Source organism: Eucalyptus grandis, chromosome 11, assembly GCF_016545825.1.
Source record: "Eucalyptus grandis isolate ANBG69807.140 chromosome 11, ASM1654582v1, whole genome shotgun sequence".
In the NCBI taxonomy this organism is placed as follows: Eukaryota; Viridiplantae; Streptophyta; class Magnoliopsida; order Myrtales; family Myrtaceae; genus Eucalyptus; species Eucalyptus grandis.
This window is the reverse complement of record NC_052622.1, coordinates 8,684,709-8,708,232: the sequence shown is the minus strand read 5'-3', so window position 1 is coordinate 8,708,232 and position 23,524 is coordinate 8,684,709. Positions and strand designations below refer to the sequence as shown.

General features: G+C 37.6%; 1 non-coding gene across 1 annotated transcript; it reads left to right on the top strand.

Annotated features, from left to right (window-relative positions):
• Window positions 1-22,332: 22,332 nt before the first annotated feature.
• Window positions 22,333-22,438, top strand: LOC120290066. The gene has a single exon (XR_005547941.1). It is a non-coding gene; the product is annotated as a small nucleolar RNA R71 (small nucleolar RNA).
• Window positions 22,439-23,524: the final 1,086 nt, after the last annotated feature.

The window sequence follows — 23,524 nt, the reverse complement described above, 5'->3', positions numbered from 1 at the left end:
GAGAAAAGAAGGCTGGACCTGAGGAAAAAAAAATATATATGGTGTTGGGGGAGTGGAGGACGATGCTGATGCTGATGCTGATGCACTGGATTGGAAAGTCCGAGAGTGAAGGACTTGAAGTGAGCGCTTGTTTCTGAATGAGTGAAGTAAACAAAGATGGCTTGTTCTTTATAATGAAGCTGTAAGATGGAAGCTATTTGAGGTGGGTAACAGCTGGTGAGGTAGACGAAGATGGCCCTCTCGTTAATTTAGGAAGACTGAAGGATCAAAAGGGGATTTCTGAGTTGACTTAGTAGATTGACTTCATCAATTCCACCGAAACCACATTCACACACATGAAATATCTTTGACCGAAAAGGCCGCTCATACGATCTTTTGATGATCCACCAGCTCCATTTTTGTCCAATCCTTATTCATCCCGATACATTGTGACTCCGAGCAGCCCATATTTTGTCCTCTTTTTCTCTTTTCATTTTTTTTTTCTGCAAAGAAGACTGCTTGAAAATAGAGAGTATCAATTTTTGGAAGACCCATTGATAGGTCAAAGTATTTTTCTAATATGCTCGGAAGAGTATCAAATTTTGCATGTCTATAGGTAGAGGAAATGTCTGTGCTAATTTGATTCCTGAAATATCACTCATTAGTGAGTCATATGACAATTCAGGTGCTTTTATCACAAGAGACATAATTTTTGTTGTTGTTCTTGATCAAGTAGGTGTTTGCCAATGGAGGTTTATAGGGGTTTGATTGTTTGTGGCTTTTCCCCTTCAGTATACAATTAATGTCTATCACCATTAATCACATAGTCATGACCTAAAATTTGACTAATTATTCATCTCGACGGTGATAGATATGAATTGCTCAATAAAGAGCACACAAATTATGTATTGAACTTTTTCCAAAACCACAATAAACAATTAAACAGTGAGGGAGGGGGAGAAGGGGGGCTACGTGGAGAAATCTCCTCCGTTTTGAGTGTAGAATCGTAGCTTCCGAGACTTTTCTCTCAGTTGGCCCAACTTGGTAGACCTGGCCAAGTATATTTACTAATGTGTTTCTCATGTTTTGACTTTGACGTTGACGTTGACGTTGACGTGGAATAGTAAAGTAGGACAAGCAAATGAATAATGGTTCCCGTTTGTTTGGTAACCGAGAGATCAAGATGACGTGGGGTTAGGTGAGCTAGTCTTTTTCTTCCATATATTTTCATGCGTGTTGACGACGAGGAATCACAAGCTGATCATTTTAATAAATTAAGTTGGCTCTGTTTGTTTGTGTTTCTTTTTTTTTTTTGTTGAACACTTTTTCTATTTTTTTTGTTCTTGGGAACAAAAAAGGAACATAAACGCGTTTGGTGCGTTTGTTCCTTTTTTTTGTTCTTTTGTTCCCAAACAAAAAAAGAAAGAAATAAGAAACAACAAATTTATGTTTCTTATTTTTGAAACACATTTGAGGAACACTTTTCTATTTTCTTCTTCTTTTTCTTCTTATTTTCTTTTTTTTCTTTCGCCGGTCGCCGGCCTCGGCCATGGCCGGCGACCGGCCGACGAGGGGTCCGGCGGCCTCACCCAGCCACGGCGGGGCCGAGCCTCGCCGTCGTTGGCGAGGCCGACCTCGCGCCGGGCTGGGCGAGCTCAATCTCGCCCAGATTCGGCGAGGCCGAGCTCGCCCGGCGGCCGGTGAGGCTCGGCCTCGTCGGATCTTGGCGAGTCGTCGTTGCCAAGCGGTGGCCCGGCGAGGCTAAGCCTCGCCGTGGCTGGCGAGGCCGCCGGCGCTCGTCGGCCGTGGGGCGCCGGCCATGGCCGAGGCCGGCGACCGGCCAAAAGAAGAAAAAATAAAAAGGAAAAAGAAAAAAATAAAAAAAGGAAAAATAAGAAAAATAGAAAAAATAAAAGAAATAAAAAAATTATACAAATTTACCAAACGTGTTTCTGTTTATTTTTATTCCTGGAACAAGTTTACCAAACGTGTTTTTTTGTTCAAAAATTGTTCCTGAACATAAACACTTTTTTCTATTTTTGTTCTGGAACAATTTTTAAACGAAAAACGCAAACAAACGCACCCTTAACGGCCCCCATTGAGATATAAGTCTTTCTTTCTTCATTGTTTTTATTGACAATAACGCCGTATGACAATGACTTGGTACACAACAACCAAATCTTTGGATTTATAGTAAAAGATTTAAGCCTAAACAATGACTTTACTAAGTCTTACTTTATTCATATGATGTTTATTTAACTATGTAAAGAGAAGTAGCCACAGCTCATTATAAATGAATGAAATTATTTTACAGATTACTCGATCTTTCAGTAAGCAATTCATAGAATCTTCGCACCAGCTAGGATGTTAATTCCATGAAAAATATAGTGGGACACCTCCATCGTCCTAAAATAGTAAATAGAAAGCCAATGGAGGAGTTTTATTCTATACATTACTGGTTTAAAAGTTAATTATACAACTAGATTTTGGAAAATGACCCGTGTAACTTTTTTTAATCTTTAGCAAGTTTAATTATTTTATAACACGGTTAATATTTCCATTTTGAGACTGCTTGCATAAGAAAAAGCAGGTTTAGATTTATTTTAGATTTACTTGGGCTCTTTTTTCCTAGCTCATAACAATGGTTCTTTGCATGCATTTCCTAAACTTACTAAAAAGTCCAAAAGGAGAATGGGCTTTAGCATTTCGTGCATTAGAAGCCACCATCACTTTGAATCATTTTGTGATAGTAGGGCATTTCGCTCGATTTTTCTGCTCTTTACACGGTTACACTTCGCAACAAAATAGTACTGTTGAGAGGAAAAATAGGACCTTGCAAGAGATGGCCCATATCTTGTCAATGGAAAGCAAAATCCCTCAGCATTATGAGCCTGAGGATGTAAGTGCCTCGATAAGAACACTTGAGACATAAGGTAGTGAAGGCTTTATTTGATTTGGGCTTAAGGCCCGTCCACCCAAGTTGGGCCAAGAGAGCCCGGCCCACGGGAATATGGCCCGTGGAAAGAAAGAGGTATAAAAGGAGGAGAGAGAGAGAGAAATAGATACTGTTGTTTTAGAAAAGAAAAGACGTACGTTCTCCACGCTCTCTCTCTCAAAAACAAAAGACAGTAAGCATACCGCTTGATCTTCCTCCCTTCAAGGCTTCATCGGATCGAATTGCTCAATTTCTCTTCCTCCATCAACGTCGGTGTTTAATCTGTGGCTATAAGGTACGCTCGAATCCGTGGTGTGCTTAAGGATCGGTGATGCGTGTTCGTTTTCCCGGGCTTGTCTTCCGCTTGAGTTTAGGGGTTCGATTTAGTGTCGAATCCGGTTTTTCGGGGATCAGTCATTCCCAATATTGGTATCAGAGCCCTAGTTCACGTTTTCCCGATCAATTTGATGTTCTTTGATTGATTTTTCGCGAAGAAACTTTCGGCCGTACGGATCGGGACAAAAATCCCGACACCCGAGCGCTTTTCGGCCATTTTTCTGAGTTTTCGTAAGTCAAAATAAAATTGTGATTGCATAGGAAGAAGCGCGACCTCGAGACGAGTCCGGCAATATGTCGACCGCCGGCGGGCGCCGCCGCACGCGCCCACACGCGCGGCCGGAAGGCACTGCGCGTGGGCGCGACGAGCCCAAAGCGCTGGCATTGGCCAGCGCGTGCACGCCACCGCGGGCGAACCGCACACGCGCCGGTCTGCGGACCGGCGTGACTTTATGACGTCACGTGATGACGTCATCCAACGGTCGTTAACCGTCGGATGACGTCCACCGATGACGTCATCATTGACGCGTCGTTTCGCGGGCGGTCCACCGCCGGCGACGACCACCCACCGGAGACCAAGGCACGTGGCGGGCACGTGCGGATGACATCTGCGTGACGTCATCCCCGCCGCACGCGCGCGCGCACGTGCGTCGGTCACGCCGACCGCCCCACCGGTCCGTCCAGTCCGCGGTCCGACGACCGACGACCGTTGACCCTCTGACCGTTGACCGTTGACCAAGTTGACCGTTGACCACGTTGATTGTTGACCGTTGACTTTGGCCGTTGACCGTTGACCCAAAAAAAAAAAGAGGAAAAGAATGTGTTTCTTTTTCAATTAAGTCTATGTGGATTATTATGTGATCCCTTATTTGTTCAGCATTTGTTGCAGGAACAATGCCTCCTTTGAGATTACGCGCACCTATTCGTGCAATTACCGATGAGCAAAAGGATAGGCTGTCTAAGTTGATAGCTGAGCTGACTGATCATCGATGGGAGAGAGGTGACTTAATTGATCATGTCCTTGAAGTCAACGGGAAAATTCAACAAGTCATATGGAATGGTCGTCCAATGTCACGATCGAGAGATGGTGCGATTTTTCATAAACACTCTTCCACCCGAATGGCAAGATGTGTTGAATCGCATATGGGATGTCAACGGAGCTGCTTCCTATAAGAAAATTGTGATGGATTTTGTAAATGAATATTACTGTATTTTTCAAGGGAAAAGATCAAGAAATTGAACAAAAGAGGATCTTTCCCGGTTCGTGTGCTGACTTGGTGTTAGTTGTATTGGCTGATATATATTAAGTGTGCTTTGTGGACATATTATGTAATGATTACTACCTAATTGTGTTAATTGAAAGCATTATTGTTTTTATTGGAAGTTCTATTATATATTGCTTTATGTTATTGCTGGTTCTTTGTGGGTAATTAGGCAGTGGGTAGTTTTAGAAGTTTTTGTAGCTTCATAGAATTGATTTTGCATAAGACAATTATATTGATGATAGTTTCAAGTTAGGATTTTGGAGGATGATTGGAAACAAAGTGACCTTTTGATTCTGAAACCTTACTTGAAATTATTCATTAATATGATGGGTCTATGTAAATAGGGATGCATAAATGATAGGCATTAATAATTCGTGCATATTTGTCTGATTTGTTCAGATCAATGGCTTCAGCCACAAAGAGCATAGTTGCCAAGCTGAACAAAGGTGAAAAGCTCAATGGAGACAACTATGAAATTTGGCAAATGAAAATCCAAGTATGTCTTGGAAGAGCAAGAAGCACTTGAGGCTCTTGTCATGACCATGGTAGAACCCGAAGAGGGAACCACTGCACAGCACAAAAGAGACAAAGAAGCTTTTTCTGCGTGGAAAAGAATGAACTCTCTAGCTCGCATCACGTTGCTGAGCAGCATGGAAAATGACGTCATGCGAGAGTTTCGGCGTTTTGACAATGCCAAGGAAATGTGAGGCATTGGCAGCTAGATTTGGTCATACTTCGGTGACTAGGCGAGGCGGCTCACTATCGGGTTTGACTCTTATAAGAAGCCTCATGGTCGACCATGAAGCAACATCTTAGAAAGATGTCAAACATGATAACCGAGCCGAGAGATGCTGGCCATGTTCTCACGGATGAGCAGCAAGTGCAAGCGGTGATTCGTTCCTTGCCTCGAGTTGGGAGCATATGAAGGTGCACCCGACTCATAATGAAAATATCAAAACCTTTGAGGATGCAATGCGTCATCTTGAGCTGGAAGAGGACCGCTTGTTGGCGGCTAAGCCGGATGCTGAACTTTATCATGCTGGTTCTAGCTCAAATGGAGCTTCAAGCTCCAAACGCAAGCGCCCTAACTGGTTTGATAAGGGGAAAGGCAAGGAAGAAGCGGGTCCTTCAGGGAAGAAACCCAAATTTAACCAATATGGAAGAGGGAAGCGTCCTCGCATGAAAAAGCTTGCAAGGGTGAAATGCTACAACTGTGACAAGAAGGGTCACTATGCTCGTGACTGTCGTGAGCCAAAGAAGGTATGCACCCCTTGTACTTTTCAGAACTTTACTTTTGTGTCGAGTTCTGTTTTCTTAACTGAGTCTAATCCTTTGTGGACTGTGGATTCAAGAGCGACGGACCATGTAGCGAAGGATAGAGGATCCTTCGTGGAATTCCGACGAGTACCAACTGGAACTAAGTGGATCTATGTGGGAAACAACTCCAGAGCTGAAGTGAAAGGAATTGGCACATGCCAACTGAATATGCGTGGTGGACGCACTTTGTTCCTTCATGATGTGCTGTATGCTCCGGAGATTCGTCGGAATTTAGTGTCTGTATTAGTGATGATTAAATTAGGTTCTAATATGAACTTCTGTAATGGAGGTGTGAATTTATTTTTGGATACAAATTATTATGGTTGTGGTTATTTTCTAGATGGTTTTATTGTATTAGATATTGATTATGTTAATACTAATGTCTGTTATTCCCTTCTCACGTCTTCTAATAAATATGATAATGATGTGAATGTGTGGCATGCTAGACTTGGTCACATTGGCCAACAGCGTATGAATAGACTAGCCAAAGAGGGCTTGTTGGGCAATATTGAAAAAGTCGATTTGCCCATATGTAAGCATTGCATAGAAGGGAAAACGACAAGGAAACCATTTGGAAAAGGAAAAAGAGTTGAATTTCATCTGCATTTAATCCATACTGATATCTGTGGTCCAATGAATGTGAAAGGAAGGCATGGGGCTGTTTATTTCATCACTTTTATAGATGATTACACTCGATTTGGATATGTCTATTTGATTTCTCATAAATCTGAAGCAATAAGTTGTTTCAAAAGGTTTATGAACCTGGTAGAGAATCAATTAGACAAGAAAATAAAAGCATTGAGATCCGATCGAGGTCGAGAATATTTATCGATGAGTTCAGAAAATTGTGTGATGAAAAAGGAATAGAAAGACAGTTGTCTATTCCATATACTCCTCAACAAAATGGTGTTGCGGAGAGAAGAAACAAAACCCTACCGGAAATGGTTAGGTCCATGATGGCGCATGCTAACTTACCCATTACCTTTTGGAGTGATGCTTTGTTAACTGCTGCCTATATACTTAACCGTGTGCCTTCTAAATCAGTTACTTCCACTCCATATGAGTTATGGACAGGTAGAAAACCGGACTTAAGTTTTCTTAAGCCATGGGGTTGTGCTGCCTACACACATGAGTCCTCTCACAAGTTTGGGAAACTGGGTCCCAGAGGAAAGAAGAGTATTTTTATAAGATACTCTGAACACTCGAAAGGATATGTGTTCATAGGTGAGCAGGAAAGTGGGAGTATAACTGAGTTTGAATCACGAGATGTCACATTTTAGAGGATGAATTTCCTAAGAAAGGCGAAATAGGGAAGATTGTTCCTATTTGAGACCTTGGATCAGGATAATGATATTAGTGGAGTTCATCCAAGTGGGAGTAATATGAGAAGTGATGAATTGAATTCAACTCATTCTCAATTGCAACCACTTGATGAGACGACATCATTACCTAATCCAAGTGGGAGCATAATGGGAAATGATGTGCAAAGTGTACAATCTCCCATTAGGTGAACAAGTTGCCAAAGTATTCCCCGTCGACATTTTGGCATTGAAGGGGAAACTTTTATGGTTGCTCCACAAGATGAGAATGAGTCAAGAAATATTAATGAGGCTCTGAATTGCCCTAGTAAGGAAAAATGGATCAATGCAATGGAAGAGGAAATGGAGTCAATGAAATCAAACCAAGTCTGGGAACTGGTTGATCTGCCAAAAGGACGCAGAGCTATTGGGAACAAATGGGTTCTCAAAATAAAGCGAAAGGCTGATTGCTCGATTGAAAGGCATAAGGCTCGCCTTGTGGTGAAGGGGTATAATCAACATGAAGGAATTGATTATGAAGATACGTTTTCTCCTGTAGTGAGATTTACCTCAATTCGCATAATTATGGCAATAGTGGCTAGTCTGGATCTTGAATTACATCAAATGGATGTAAAGACTGCTTTCCTCAATGGAGAATTAGAGGAATAAATATATATGGAACAACCTGTTGGTTTCATAGTGAAAGGCCAATAAGAAAAAGTATGTCGACTTTTGAAGTCGATATATGGTCTTAAACAGTTATCAAGACAATGGTATATACGTTTTCATAATGCCATAATGGCATATGATTTTACGATGATTGATGAGGATCATTGTGTATATATCAAAAGATCCAAGGATCAATTTGTGATCATATCATTATATGTTGATGATATACTAATTGCCGGAAGCAATATTGAGTTTGTTAAGACTGTCAAGAGTTGGTTGTCTTCCAACTTTGAGATGAAGGATATGGGTGAGGCTGCATACATTCTTGGAGTTAAGATTTCGAGAGATCGTTTGAAGATATCGTTGTCTCTTTCGCAAGAAACCTATATAAATAAGGTTCTTGAACGATTTCGTATGCAAGACTGTAAACCTATAGACACTCCTATTACAAAAGGTGAAGGATTGAGCCATAGACTGTGTCCAGGGACTCCACAAGAGAAGGAACAAATGAAACATGTTCCTTATGCTAGTGCTGTTGGGAGCTTGATGTATGCTATGATGTGTACAAGACCCGACATATGTTTTGCAGTTGGAATGGTGAGTAGATACCAATCCAATCCAGGTCCAGCACATTGGAAAGCCGTCAAGAGAATACTGAGGTATCTGAAGGGAACTGCTGATTTTAAGTTGAATTACTAAGGAAAGGATCTGCGACTTGAAGGCTATTCAGATGCTGATTGGGGAGGAGATTTAGATGAAAGAAAATCTACCTCAGGATTTGCTTTCTTACTGAGCAATGGCGCCATATCATGGAGTAGTAAGAAGCAAACATGCATAGCCTTATCCACGATGGAAGCTGAGTTCGTGGCATTATCAGCAGCTGTACAAGAAGCAGTTTGGCTTAAGAGATTCTTGGATCATTTAGGTGTTATTGAGAAAGCTGCAAATCAATTATTGGTTAACTGTGATAGCCAAGCAGCTATAGCATACACCAAAGATCCAAAGTATCATGGCAAGACCAAACATATAGATACCAAGTATAACTTTGTCAAGGATATGGTTGCACGAAAAGATGTGAACTTACAGTACATATCTACGCATAGAATGATAGCAGATCCTATGACAAAGCCAATACCTAGAGATGTGTTTTGTGGTCATGTAAAATCTCTAGGATTGCGTAGAGTCTGATGTACTAGATTGTAATTTCCCAGATTTGTTCACATTTATGAACTTGTGTTGTTTCATTAGTAATGCCTATGAATATTTGTTTGATCTTTATGCATCTCAATACTCAATGTATTATTTTAAGTTGAGTAAGTATGTCGAACAGTTAAAAGATTAGCCCACTCACACGGGTAATTGCCTCTATTTACTGTGTGATAAATAGAGATGAGACTGTTTTTAAGCTTATTATCTAGGTGATAATCGAGAGCTCAAGCTTAAAATACGTATGTCGCCTTAACTGAGTGTTAAGATGAGGACATAATACTTACTATGTCCGAAGGTAAAATACCCCACATATTTTACTTTATCTGTTTAAGATGCCAGATGTGAGTTCTGATGAATTTTGTAAAAGAGTAGGTACGTGAACTCAAGTTAGACATTGGGTATGTCTGAACTATCATCTGTACGGTATTGAAAGGTGTAGACATACGCTTCATGGGAAAGGAGTTAATACCGTAATACGTATTTCATACTACGTATGCATGAGCCGACCAATAAGAGTGGCAAAAAGTTTGATCTCAACTTTTATGACGTGTGAGACTCTTGAGGAAAAGAGTTCCTCAATTTTAGTGCCCTCATGACTTTTACTTATTCTCAAGGTTTCTATTTAGTGTTTGCTATCTTAGGATGTTGCCAATGGTCATGAGTTGATTCGATCTAATGGGACATTTCTAGAAAAGCAAGCTGGACTGAAATTGAGAGTTTGAAGGAAAGAGGAAGATCGATTTCGGAGAATCACATTGTGGTTTTGTATTCACTGGTCGATCAATTATGAGTGTCTTTGTGATAATTATAATTGTGAATACAATATATATATATATATATATATATATATATATATATATATCATGTTTAAAAGAGATCAATGGAGATATAAATGTGATCAATCGATCTAGGGTACTGCATACTAAATCTACTCAAAGTGTGATGCCCATTATGAGCTGCTGTATATTCCTAACAGATGTATAGCAACGAGCTCTCAAAGTATGCTGGTCGCACGGATTATTCACCGGTATGAAAGTTGAAGAGAGGTAAAGAGAATCATGTTCGGCCCACCATGTGCGAGTGGGAGATGAAGGCTTTATTTGATTTGGGCTTAAGGCCCGTCCACCCAAGTTGGGCCAAGAGAGCCCGGCCCACGGGAATATGGCCCGTGGAAAGAAAGAGGTATAAAAAGGAGGAGAGAGAGAGAGAAATAGATACCGTTGTTTTTAGAAAAGAAAAAGACGTACGTTCTCCACGCTCTCTCTCTCTCAAAAACAAAAGACAGTAAGCATACCGCTTGATCTTCCTCCCTTCAAGGCTTCATCGGATCGAATTGCTCAATTTCTCTTCCTCCATTAACGTCAGTGTTTAATCTGTGGCTATAAGGTACGCTCGAATCCGTGGTGTGCTTAAGGATCGGTGATGCGTGTTCATTTTCCCGGGCTTGTCTTCCGCTTGAGTTTAGGGGTTCGATTTAGTGTCGAATCCGGTTTTTCGGGGATCAGTCATTCCCAATAGGTAGGAAGCCTGATGTTGCTTAGATTCATGCACTTATTTGTGCTTGCTATGTCGTTAAAGAATGCTAGCGATCATGTGGGAAGGTTTGACGATACTATTTTACCCAAAGCATATAGTTTATACAATGAAAGAACCAAAACGCTTAAAGAGTATATTCTTGTCGCCTTTGATGATTCCTTGAGAAATCTAATCCCTGCCGAAGATCATGTTGTTGTAGAAGCAAATTCTGTAAATGCAGAATCTGGAGAAACTGCTTTTGGAAATGTAGACTCTGTAGAAGCAGACTCTGCGGAAGCCAGCAATCCTACTAGTTCTATAACAATTGCTTCTACAACTACTGTTGTCAGAATAACGTCCTAGAAAAGGAATGGTTTTAATGCTAGCCATTCTATGGAACTCTTACTCAGTGGCATTGGACTAGAGATGGGAACAGTTCTTCATTCAGAAGTGAAGATGGACTTGTTGCCTTAGTTCCTTGTATTGAGCAATTCGCAAATATGGATTTTTGTCTCAAATTGAGCCAAAAAATATCGAGGAAGCTTTAGATGATGATGGTTGGATCTTCGCTTTGCAAGAGGAACTCAATCAATTTGAGAGTAGCCAAATGTGGACTTTGATTCCAAGACCTAAAGATAAATAGATAATTTATATCAAAGGAGTGCCAGCCCTAAATATTAAAAAGGAAAGGAGAAGAGTCAGCATGTACATCTTTATCCCCTTGTCCTGCTTTGAGTCTCAAATCCTATCTCAAACTCTTTTCAAATAGCATTTGACTACATGAATTAACTTAAGAAAATGCCTAAATCAATGACTGACTGAAAGCTCATCAACTCTTTTTCCCGTTCCAAATCACAAAATCTATTCTCAGACTTATATCGTGTCATACAAAATCCACATCAGGGAATAACAAATCTAACTAGTGAACCAGTTCAATTTTACTGTCTTCATGTCTATTTCTCCAGCACTGCACTGCGCATTTTTAACTATTTCCTGCTGAAACTAGTTACCATTCCTAACAGCTTTCAAATGCAGGTATATGGAGAATAAGATCATATTCTGCCCTAAAAAATTCATGAACTCTCACGCAAACAGACAGGGTGACTATTAGTAACCCAAATAAATTGTAAGCAGAAGGCATGACCATAAATAACAAAGGCATTCACGGATGCAGCCAATAAAAGGAAACAAAGCTTTGTTGCAAGTGTCCAACACCACAAAAATGTGAGAAAGAGGATATACTCATATTGGTAGGATGCCAAGCAACCCTTGTCACCGATGAATTGTGTATTTTCCTAATGAGTTTACCGACCCACCTACAATAGAACATACATCAATAACTGCCCCCAAAGAGCTACCAAAAGCAGAAACTAAGTGTACTAATCTCCTGTCTTTTTTATATGTAACCATCTCATTTCTTTACGAAGTTATAGAGCACGTCAGTAACTAGTTAATTTCTAATCCAGTCTTCATTTCCATAATGCTAAACTCTTGGAGTAACTACAAGAGGGATATTTGATTCATATATGTAGCAACAGCACTGCTTCAAAGTCTCCATTGGAGTTTGCACTCCAAACTGCACCAAAGAAATGAGCAGTACAACAGCATCAACCCTGCCAGAATACTATTTGTCGCTCTTCAAAGTCCTGTACCGTGAACTTCTGCGTTTTGCCATTCATATGTGCTACCACAACTACATAAGGCTCATCCATGAGTATCGCATACTCAGAAACGACCTACGTCAACTTCAAGCAGACAATGCTTGGTCAATGCTCATACCCAAATTTAAAAGCTTTCATCATAAAAGAATGAGTTCAAATGCAGTGAACACAACCAACTTGTCCCCCAAGTTTGGAAAACATATCCCCCATAAATCCTTAATCAATCAGTGATGACTTACTAAAAAGCACATCGGAAGAATACATGTCCAATACAACATAAGACTGAAAAAAAAAAAATAAAAAACAATGAAAAAAAAAACATAAGACTGAAAAATAAAATAAAAAAAACAATGAAGAGGAAAAACCTGAAAATAGAAGCTAATACCATCTTGTTCCAACAGCAAATTTTTTTTTTCTGCAGGAAAAAGAAGAAAACAATGAGAGTATTTATTAACTCATCATACCCAGTCCATTTGACAAGAGGAAATCAAGCAAAATAAATTAGCAGTCCATAGTGAAAATATCTCTAACATGTGAAGGAGGAGGAAAGGAAGAGGGGAGAGAGGATTAGAAGGACATTTACGGAGTTGGAAACATAGGAAGAGGTTAAATTTGAAGTACATTCAGAGATCATAGCTAACTCACTCGTCTGGTAAATGAGCTTTCTTTTGGCTTTCAGCTCTTTTTCTATATAGGTCGCCACCCTTAAAGCCTCATTGTGAATTTCTCTTTACTTATAGAGAAAAAAAAGAACCACAGCCAGCTAAAGTATGAGGTCAGAACAAGATAAAACTATATACAATTTTTTAACTATATTATGAAAGATGAAGAATAAACCCATTAGAGGAATTATAATTCATGCAGAAACTTATTGGTACTTCACATTTATAAGTGTCTCCCTGGAGTCTAATAGCTCAAGTGCCATTTTAAGAACAATTGACTGAATCAAATTCTTCTAGCAATTGCAACAGAATTTTATTGTTCTCCAATACAATGTAAATACTCTAAGAAGTCTTTGACAGGCAACATTCAACATCGTCCTGTATTCAAACTCAATGATTCTGCATACCTTTTGGGCTCCATTGAACGCAAACCACAGCTCAGTTTAGCCTGAGCATAACTAAGGTAGGTAAACACTCTGATCCTTCATGATTCCACACATATCTACATAAGAACAAAAACAATGCATTAGATACTCGAAAATATGCAGAAGGGAGGCAGAACACAAGGTGTGGTTCCAATTAGGTAATTTTACTCACGAATTTCGATCATGGGACACTGTTACTATTCTGTTTGACCCAGCACTCCAGTCTATTCCAGAAATATTTGGTCATGTTGTGACATTGCATTCCCCATTGTGAGCACCAAGAACAAAATTCTTCATTTAAACTATTAATTAGCATAACATAGACTTCAATCATTTAATCTTGTTATGTAGAATGCAAAATTAAATTCTCAAGCAAAGATAAGAACAAAATGAACCATCATCATGTACTTATTATATGTTCAAGGCAACAAGACATCAGTGAGGAGCATGCTAGAATCTTTCATTAAATGCCAGATATCTGTTAGTCAATGAGATAAGCTTTGTTAGCAAGATAAAACAAGCAACATCAAATTTCAAAGGCGCATCATCATTCACCAGTTCATTTCCTTGACATCCAAGGGGAAAGAAGACAATGTGGAGCTTAAGTTAGAACTCCAGATTGCTGGTCATATGTGGTCATCAAATCACTGTTTGGAAATGACTGTTGACATTGTGGAGAAAGAAGTCATCAATATGATAAACTGGAGAGAGAAAAGAACAATAGAAGAGACAAGCAATAGGAAAGTGGGAAAACTAAAATAGAGTGTCTTCTGGTCCTATTTCTTTAGTTTTGGAGAAAAACAAACATGGCTGGAGAATTACCACTCTGAAGACAAGAAATCGGATAACTCAACACAAATGCAATTTTGCTTATCTTTCGGTAAATATAGTTTGTAACTTTTATTTCTGTGCTCACATAAATACTGTTTAGTATATTGTCGTCCCTCTATTTCAGTCATTTGAATTCAAAGTCACTTACTCTTTAAGGATGAAGTACTGCAATGGAGAATGTGCGCTTGCTCCCACTTGTCTTCTGAAAGTCTGTAAATGTGAACTTCACTATTGTTCGGACAGAATGCAACCACTACAAGAAAGCAGATGTTATAGTTATCATTAATACAATCTACCGATATGCAGAGACTATAAAGGCAGAAGCATACAAAGAGATTCTACTGTTCGAAGAAATTACAGTAGAACAAGACAGACAGAAAATCCAAAACCAGAAGAATCTCAATGCCTAGTTTTGCATGCTTGATGACATGATGAGGCAACGAACAACATCTGTTGACATTCCTGATTTAAAATGAGACTGTATAATGTATGGGCTTGATCTCAAACTGAAAAGGTGCAAGGTGCAGAAGACAGATAAGTAGGATTCGATGTAAAAAAATCCATAAAGATTGGTTGAAAAGCATTCTAATTCGAAAAGATCATCAACTAGAAAGAATAGAGTAGGATATCGAGAATACACTAAGTCAAGGTACTGATGAGGAGAAAAACTAATGCGAGATTTGTCTACAGTCAAGAAGCTTGTCAACCATTGTTCGTAAAATTCTAAACGCAAGTGCACGTATCGAACAAGTAATATAATGATGAGATAAAGTATCGTCCCATGATTAATAAACTAATTAAATACTAAAATAGATTAATTCTAAAATTTATCTAACAGATCAAGTTTCGTTTTTATTTATTCTTAATCATACTTTGATCTGTTAGATAAATTTTAGAATTAATCTATTTTAGTATTTAATTAGTTTATTAATCATCGATCTCCGTGGGACGATACTTATCTCATCATTATATTACTTGTTCGATACGTGCACTTGCGTTTAGAATTTTACGAACAATGGTTGTATGATTAAGAATAAATAAAAAACGAAACTTGAAGACTTTGAAGACTAAATGCAGTAAAATCAATCAGATAAATATGTTAGAGCATCCAATTTCACCATAACCACTAGATATGAATTTCAGATTGTTGTGAATACACGAACGATATCAAACATGTGATAGCGGAATTTCCTAACCTATTTACTATCCTATCTCTAGGTATAGCAAACCTACTCAGCTTATTAATCCACTATATCTCTATGTGAATTAAAATAAACATGAGTGCATTAAAAGTTATGAATATTCCCGGTTTACAATGAGTCTTTTGGATCACCTTATCACCGAAAGCTACACAAATAACGCGGTATATTTCTATCCACGTTTAATTCATGGTTATATATTATAATGAGCAATTGCATATTATTACCTCTCAGTCTCAAACATGCACATCAGATCATTCAAGTGGTGGCCGAGTCACTCAAAAGCATTAAACGCAATAATATATAACTCACATGAATGAAATCAATTGTAAAACATAAAAATCATGAAATTCATATCATCATGGTTAGGCTACATCGTAGCTCTAACAAAAGAAAATTAGAACATAGTAGAAGAAAAAATATAAATATAAATCAAACCCAGCATCTTGAATCAAAGAACAAAAATTCTGTCACCACTTTTGTCTTCTCTTCAAAATACTTGAAAAACTCTCGGAACAATGGAAAACGATCTAACTCTCCCCCTCTCTCTCTCTAAAAACCCTAGCTGCTCTCTTCCTATTTATAGGAAATCTAAAATATCTATCTCTCAATGCTTGTAGATAACATTAGGAAACAAAATCAAAAATTTCCTGATTTGATATCCATCTTCCACTGCAGCTTTTATTTGAATTCTGATAATTGCCATTCTTTTCCTTATCTTCTCCATATCTCATTATTCTGCATAAACAAAGAAAATTCAAATAATCAGAAGGAAATCCAAATATTTTCTCACAGATAATGCATTAATTACTGCCTAAAATAGGTAAAATAACCCTATTTTTATAGAGTTATCAAACCCCAAACTTAACATTTTGCTAGTCCTCGAGCAAAAGTAAGACATAACACATACTCAACCTAACAACCTTCTCCATGACATCTTTCCATAATTGCTCAAATTCACAATTCAAAGAAAAACACAAATTTCATCCAAACATTGAAATCGATTTATAAGTTAAGACCAATTCTAACTATATGATCCAAGTGTGTGTGTGAGAGTCCTCATCTTTTTTTGAATTATATGCAATCCAAATAAATTCACATTAACATGCAACCTCTCAAAATTCTCAATAATTATGACCAAATCTCATAGGTTTGCTTTTCATTCCTCTCTCCACTAATGTAAGCTAATTATCCAACCAAAAATCAATAGGACTTTTCTCGGGTTGTAATGTAAGGCTGGGCTAAAGGTGAGATAATGGCAATTTTAAGCTCAAACCACCCATCAACACATTGATTTCTAGGATCTAATTAGAGCCACTGTCACTGTCCAATTTCACTCCTTCAAGATAATTTTTCTGCCGCCATATATCATCATTCTTTTTTTTTTTTCCTTTTCTCTCTCTTTTTTTTTTTTTTTTTTTTTTTTTTTGAATTGCTTTATGGTGGAGTTTCTCCCAAAGTCCCTCCAAATATAACATGAAAATTTCCAACCCATTGAGTATCCAAAAGGCTCACTCAATTGAAAGTTGGATAGGGAACCATAAAAGCAATTTTTTTTTTTGACAATACACCTTAAACAACCACTGCAATCACTTTTTTTCTTCTTTGTACTCCATCATTCCTCCAAAATTTCTATCAATCAAATAAACAACCAAAAAATCAACGTGTTCATAGGGCAAGGGACATAGATATAATTTGATAACAACTAGGCTAAACATATATGGGTGCCAATGAAAAATTGGGTAGTAATTAAGGCTCAACGGGGTGACTAGGGATAAATAAACAGGGTTAGCTTGAAAGGCTCAATCGATCCAAAAATTGCCTAAATCATTTTCTCAATTAGATTTAGCTTAGGATTTCGCCTCAAGAGAAAATCAAACAAATTCTAAGATTTGGGTGAAATCTAAGAAAATCACATATTTCACATGAATGTTCTCTAGATTTACACATAATTCAAAAAATTAAGGACTTTTAGTGCTCAGTAAGTGGATCAACATAATCAGAATTAAGATTAACTCACACATCAACTGCAAGTTTAAATAAAATTTAAATTTTCCTAAGAATCGCAAAAATTCACAACCGGGAGAGCAATAATATAAAAAATTATCTAAAAATTTGTCTTCCCCCCAAACTTGAATGAAGCAGTGTCCTCAATGCGAAAAAATAGAATGGGAAGAAGAAAACTTCCCGGTTGTAGGATAAGTCCATAGATGATCTTGATGATTAAACTCTTGAAAGGTGCTCCCTAAAAATTAACCTGGATAAAATAGAAAAAGTTAATATTTTTTTTTTTTTTTTTTTGCAAAACATAAACTTAAAAATAAATAAAAATATAATTAAAATGCTTGGGTTGCCTCCCAAGACGCGCTTGCTTTATAGTTTTCAGCCAAATTATCTCAGATGTCGCTATTCTGGAGGATGAAGTTCAATGGTGGTCTTCTGCTTGTTGTAACCACCTTCGAAGTAAGGCTTCAAACGTTGACCGTTCACTTTAAATGTGCCCTCGGTGTCATTCGCAACTTCAACTGTTCCATATGGGAATACCTATGTAACTATAAAAGAACCAGACCATCTAGATCACAACTTTCCTGGAAAAAATTTAAGACGAGAGTTATAAAGTAAGACTTTTTGACCAATTTTAAACTCTCTTCTGAATATGTGCTTGTCATGCCATCTTTTTGTATGATCCTTGTACAACTTAGAATTTTCATAGGCCTCATTGCGAAATTCTTCCAATTCATTCAGTTGCAATAATCTTTCTTCACTGTAGACTGCATATCAAAATTCAAAATTTCAATGCCCAATATGCTTTGTGCTCTAATTCCACTGGTAAGTGACAAGCCTTTCCAAACACTAGCCTAAAAGGAGACATCCCAATTGGAGTTTTGAACGCTGTCCTATAGGCCCAAAGTGCATCATCAAGTTTTATTGACCAATCTTTCCTAGAGACATTCACTGTTTTTTCTAAAATTCTCTTGATTTCCCTATTTGAAATCTCTACTTGACCACTAGTCTGAGGATGATAAGGGGTTGCAACCTTATGTGTGACTCCATATTTACTCAAAAGTACTTCAAATTGCTTGTTGTAAAAATGTGTCCCCTATCACTTATGATTGCCTTAGAGTGCCGAATCGGGTAAAAATATTTTTCTTCAAAATTTCACCACAACCTTAGCATTATTTGTTGGCAATGCTACAGCTTCTACCCACTTAGACACATACTCCACAGCCACTAAAATGTATAAATTTCCATAAGAAGGTGTAAAGGGTCCCATGAAATCAATACTCCAAACATCAAATAATTCACACACAATAATGTTGTTTAAAGACATCTCATTTTTTCTTGAAATATTTTCAGTTCTCTGACACCTATCACATGAAACTACATAGGAGTATGCATATTTAAAAAGTGCAGGCCAATAAAATTTAGATTGTAAAATCTTAGCTGCAGTTTTGGTGGCACCAAAATGGCCACCTACCTCTCCATTATGACAATGATGTAGAATGTTTGCCTTCTCTTCATCTGGAACACATCTCCTTATGACCTGATTTGCACATACTTTAAACAAGAAAGGTTTTCAACATTAGAAAAGAATTTTTTCTTCTGTTGATATGATAATTTAGGAGGAAGAACATTACTTACCAAATAATTTACAAAGTCAGTATACCAAGGAATTGACTTGATGGAAAAAAAAATTTCTCATCAAGGAACTCTTCCAAAATTGGTCTTACCTCTTCCTTTGAATTTGGAATTCTTGATAAGTGATCCGCAATTAGATTTTCAGTCCCCTTCTTATCTTTGATTTCCAAATCAAATTCTTGCAGCAATAGAATCCACCTGATCAACTCGGGTTTTGATTCTTTCTTTTCAAGCATATACTTAAGAGCAAGTGGTCGAATAAACTATAACTTTTGAGCCAATTAAATAAGAACGAAATTTATCAAAAACAAATACTACCGCAAAAAGTTCCTTTTCTGTTGTTGAATAATTCAATTGTGCACCTGACAAGGTTCGATTGGCATAATATATGGTTTGAAAAATTTTATTCTTCCTTTGTCCCAAAACAGCTCCTATTGCAGAATCGCTAGCATCACACATCAGCTCAAAAGGTAAATCCCAATTTGGTGCTGTCATAATTGGTGCTGATATTAACTTCTCCTTTAAAGTGTTAAAAGTCTGCATACATTCAACGGAAAAATTAAAAGGAGAATCTTTTTCCAAAAGATTAGAAAGAGGTTTAGCAATTTTTGAAAAATCTTTTATAAATCGCCTGTAAAATCCTGCATGTCCCAAAAATCCTCTGACAAGTTTCACAGATGTTGGCGAAGGTAATTTTGCAATGACCTCTACTTTGGCTCGATCGACTTCTATTCCGTTTCGAGAAATTTTATGCCCGAGCACTATTCCTTCCCTTGCACCATAAAGTGACACTTCTCCCAATTCAAAATAAGGTTAGTCTCCTCACATCTTTGTAAGACCAAGGCCAAATTATTTAAACAAGAATCAAATGATAGGCCAAAAACGGAAAAATCATCAAAGAAAATCTCAATATATTTTTCAACCATATCAGAAAAAATAGCCATCATGCATCTTTGAAAAGTAGCTGGTGCATTACAAAGACCAAAGGACATTCTTCTAAAAGCAAAAGTACCATAGGGGCAAGTGAAAGTAGCTTTCTCTTGATCTTCTGGTGCAATAGAAATCTAATTATACCCTGAATATTCATCAAGAAAGCAATAAAACTCATGCCCAGCAAGTCTTTCTAACATCTGATCAATAAATGGTAAAGGAAAGTGATCTTTTCTAGTGGCATCATTCAATTTTCTATAATCCATACACACACGCCACCCAGTAACTGTTCTAGTTGGAATCAATTCATTGTTGTCGTTTTTCTGAACAGTCATACCACCTTTCTTTGGTACAACTTGCACAGGACTTACCCACGAACTATCAGAGATAGGATAGATGATACCTGCATCAAGTAGCTTAATTACCTCAGCTTTCACTACTTCTTGCATCTTCGGGTTCAAACGCCTCTGAGGTTGGATAGTGGGTTTATATTGCTCCTCCATCAAAATTTTGTGCATGCAAATTGAAGGACTAATTCCCTTGATATCAGCTATTTTCCATCCAATTGCACCTTTATGCTCTCTTAATACTCTAAGCAATTTCTCCTCCATCAAATCTGTCAAAGAAGAAGATATAATTACCGGTAAAGAAGAAACTCCATCTAAATAAGCATATTTCAAATGAGAAGGTAAGGGTTTGAGTTCAAGAATTGGAGGCTCTTCAATTGATGGTTTAGGCTTTGTAATGTGTTGTCCCAACTCCTCAAATTTAATTGCCTTTTGCCTTGAATATGGTGGAATTGCCTCCATGAAATTTGCATACTCCTTTATCTCCTCATTTTAAATGTCTTTGTCCATTGGTTGAATCAGACATGCTTCAAGTGGATCTTCAAAAATATTTTCCTGAAAAACCTTATTTACCAACTTGTCAACTGTCTCAACTCTAAAACAAGAATTATCATCGATGGATATTTCATTGCTTTAAAAACATTAAATGAAACAAGATCATCTTGAACTCTAAGGATCAACTTCCCTTATTGTACATCAATAAGAGCTCTTCCTGCTAGAAAAGGTCGACCTAAGATAAGTGGTACCTCAAAATCTTCCTTCATGTCAAGAACTATGAAATCTGCAGGAAAGATAAATTTGTCAACTTTTACCAAAACATCTTCCACAATACCTCTTGGATATTTAATTGATCGATCAGCCAGTTGAAGTGACACCGTGGTTGCTTTTACCTCGCCCAATCCTAATTTCTTGAAAACTGAATAAGGCATCAAATTAATACTTGCACCTAAATCACATAATGCTTTTTCAAAGTAAGAATCCCCAATAGTGCAAGGAATAGTAAAACTCCTTGGATCTTTTAATTTTGGAGGCAATTTGTTTTGTAGGATGGCTGAACACTCCTCATTTAACTTCACGGTTTCATAATCCTCCATTTCCTTTTGTTTGCCAAAATCTCCTTCAAAAATTTTGCATAACTAGGCATTTGCGCTAAAGCATCTGCAAAAGGAATGTTAATGTGCAATTTTTTAAATACATCAAGAAATTTAGAAAATTGCTTATCTATTTTGTGCTCTTTGGAGTCGCTGAGGGAATGGAATTGGCGGGCACATATGGCTTGGGATTATCTGGAAAAAGTTTACTCTTGCTTGTCTCCTTTGATTGTTTATTGACCACCTCTTCCTTGTCTCTGAAAATCTCTTCTTCTTCCCCACTTGTTTACCACTTCTCAGGGTAATAGCCTTTATGTTTTCAATTGGATTTTCTCTGTGTTGCTCGGCAAAGAACCCATTTGCCTTCCCGACATCATACTTGCTAACTGACCCACTTGCATCTCCAGATTTTTGATTGAAGCCTCTTGATTTTGAAATCTCACATCAGTGCTTTTGATGAAGTCATGAGTTGTGTTAGCAAGTTTGGTAACTATGTCTTCCAAATTTGACTTTGTCTCTTCTGATTGTTTGAATCTTGATGGTCTCGTCACATTCGATTATTCCATGAAAAATTTGGATGATTGCGCCATCCCGGATTGTATGTGTTGGAGTAGGGATTATTCTGTGACCTGTTAAAATTCCCAACAAAGTTAGAATTTTCACTAGGTTGTTTGAAAGTATTACCTACCTAACACTCAGTGCTAACATGTCCTCCACCACAAAAATCACATGTCAAATTGTGAATTTTCATGGCTGAAACACTCATATTATCAAGCTTTTTGTTGAGTGTTTCAAATTGTGCAGCAATTGCAGCAAAAGCATCAACTTCATGAACTCCGCTAACTTTTCGCATTGGTAATCTCTCGCAGGCCACCGATAACTATTGGATGCCATCTCCTCTAATAGATTGTAGGCTTCTTCAGGTGTTTTATTATTTAAAGTCCCCCCTGCAGCTGCATCAATCATAGAACGAAGATTTGCACTAGAGCCATTATAAAAAGTTTGTACCTGCATCCATACGGGTAGTCCGTGATGTGGGCATCTCCTAAGAAATTCTTTGAATCTTTCCCATGCTTCATATAGTGATTCATTATCCATCTGCATAAAATTAGTAATATCGTTACGCATCTTCGCAGACTTTGCAGGTGGAAAGAACTTACCAAGAAATTTCTGAGCCATATCATTCCATGTAGTAATTGATCCTGCGGGAAGAGAAGAAAGCCAACTTTTAGCTTTGTCTCTAAGAGAGAATGGAAATAATCTCAATCTAATAGCATTATCTGTAACTCCATTATATGTAATGGTGTCACAGATTTCAAGAAAAGCATCGATGTGAGCATTTGGATCATCGCTTGGTAGCCCACTGAATTGCACTATTGTTAAAGCATCTGAATAAGTGACGACTTAATCTCAAAGTTGTTTGCTTAAATTACAGGTCTTCTGATACTTGATGTGGTGCCTTAAACTGGTGGCACAGCATAATCTCTTAAGAGTCTACGTGGATTTTCATTCTCACCGTCTGCCATCTTAGCGTGATTTCTCTGTTCTCTTAGTCGCCTTTTGAATGTACGCTCGATTTCTGGATCAAGCTCAACAAGTTCCCCTTGTTGGCTACGTGTCATAAACTGATGTACACCCTGAAAAATAAAACAAAACAAAAGCTAGATTAAACTTAGAATTATCTGGTATTAATATTAATTAGTATTAAACAAACGATCCCCGGCAACGGCGCCAAAAACTTGTTCGTAAAATTCTAAACGCAAGTGCACGTATCGAACAAGTAATATAATGATGAGATAAAGTATCGTCCCACGGAGATCGATGATTAATAAACTAATTAAATACTAAAATAGATTAATTCTAAAATTTATCTAACAGATCAAAGTATGATTAAGAATAAATAAAAAACGAAACTTGAAGACTTTGAAGACTAAATGCAGTAAAATCAATCAGATAAATATGTTAGAGCATCCAATTTCACCATAACCACTAGATATGAATTTCAGATTGTTGTGAATACACGAACGATATCAAACATGTGATAGCGAATTTCCTAACCTATTTACTATCCTATCTCTAGGTATAGCAAACCTACTCAGCTTATTAATCCACTATATCTCTATGTGAATTAAAATAAACATGAGTGCATTAAAAATTATGAATATTCCCGGTTTATAATGAGTCTTTTGGATCATCTTATTACCGAAAGCTACACA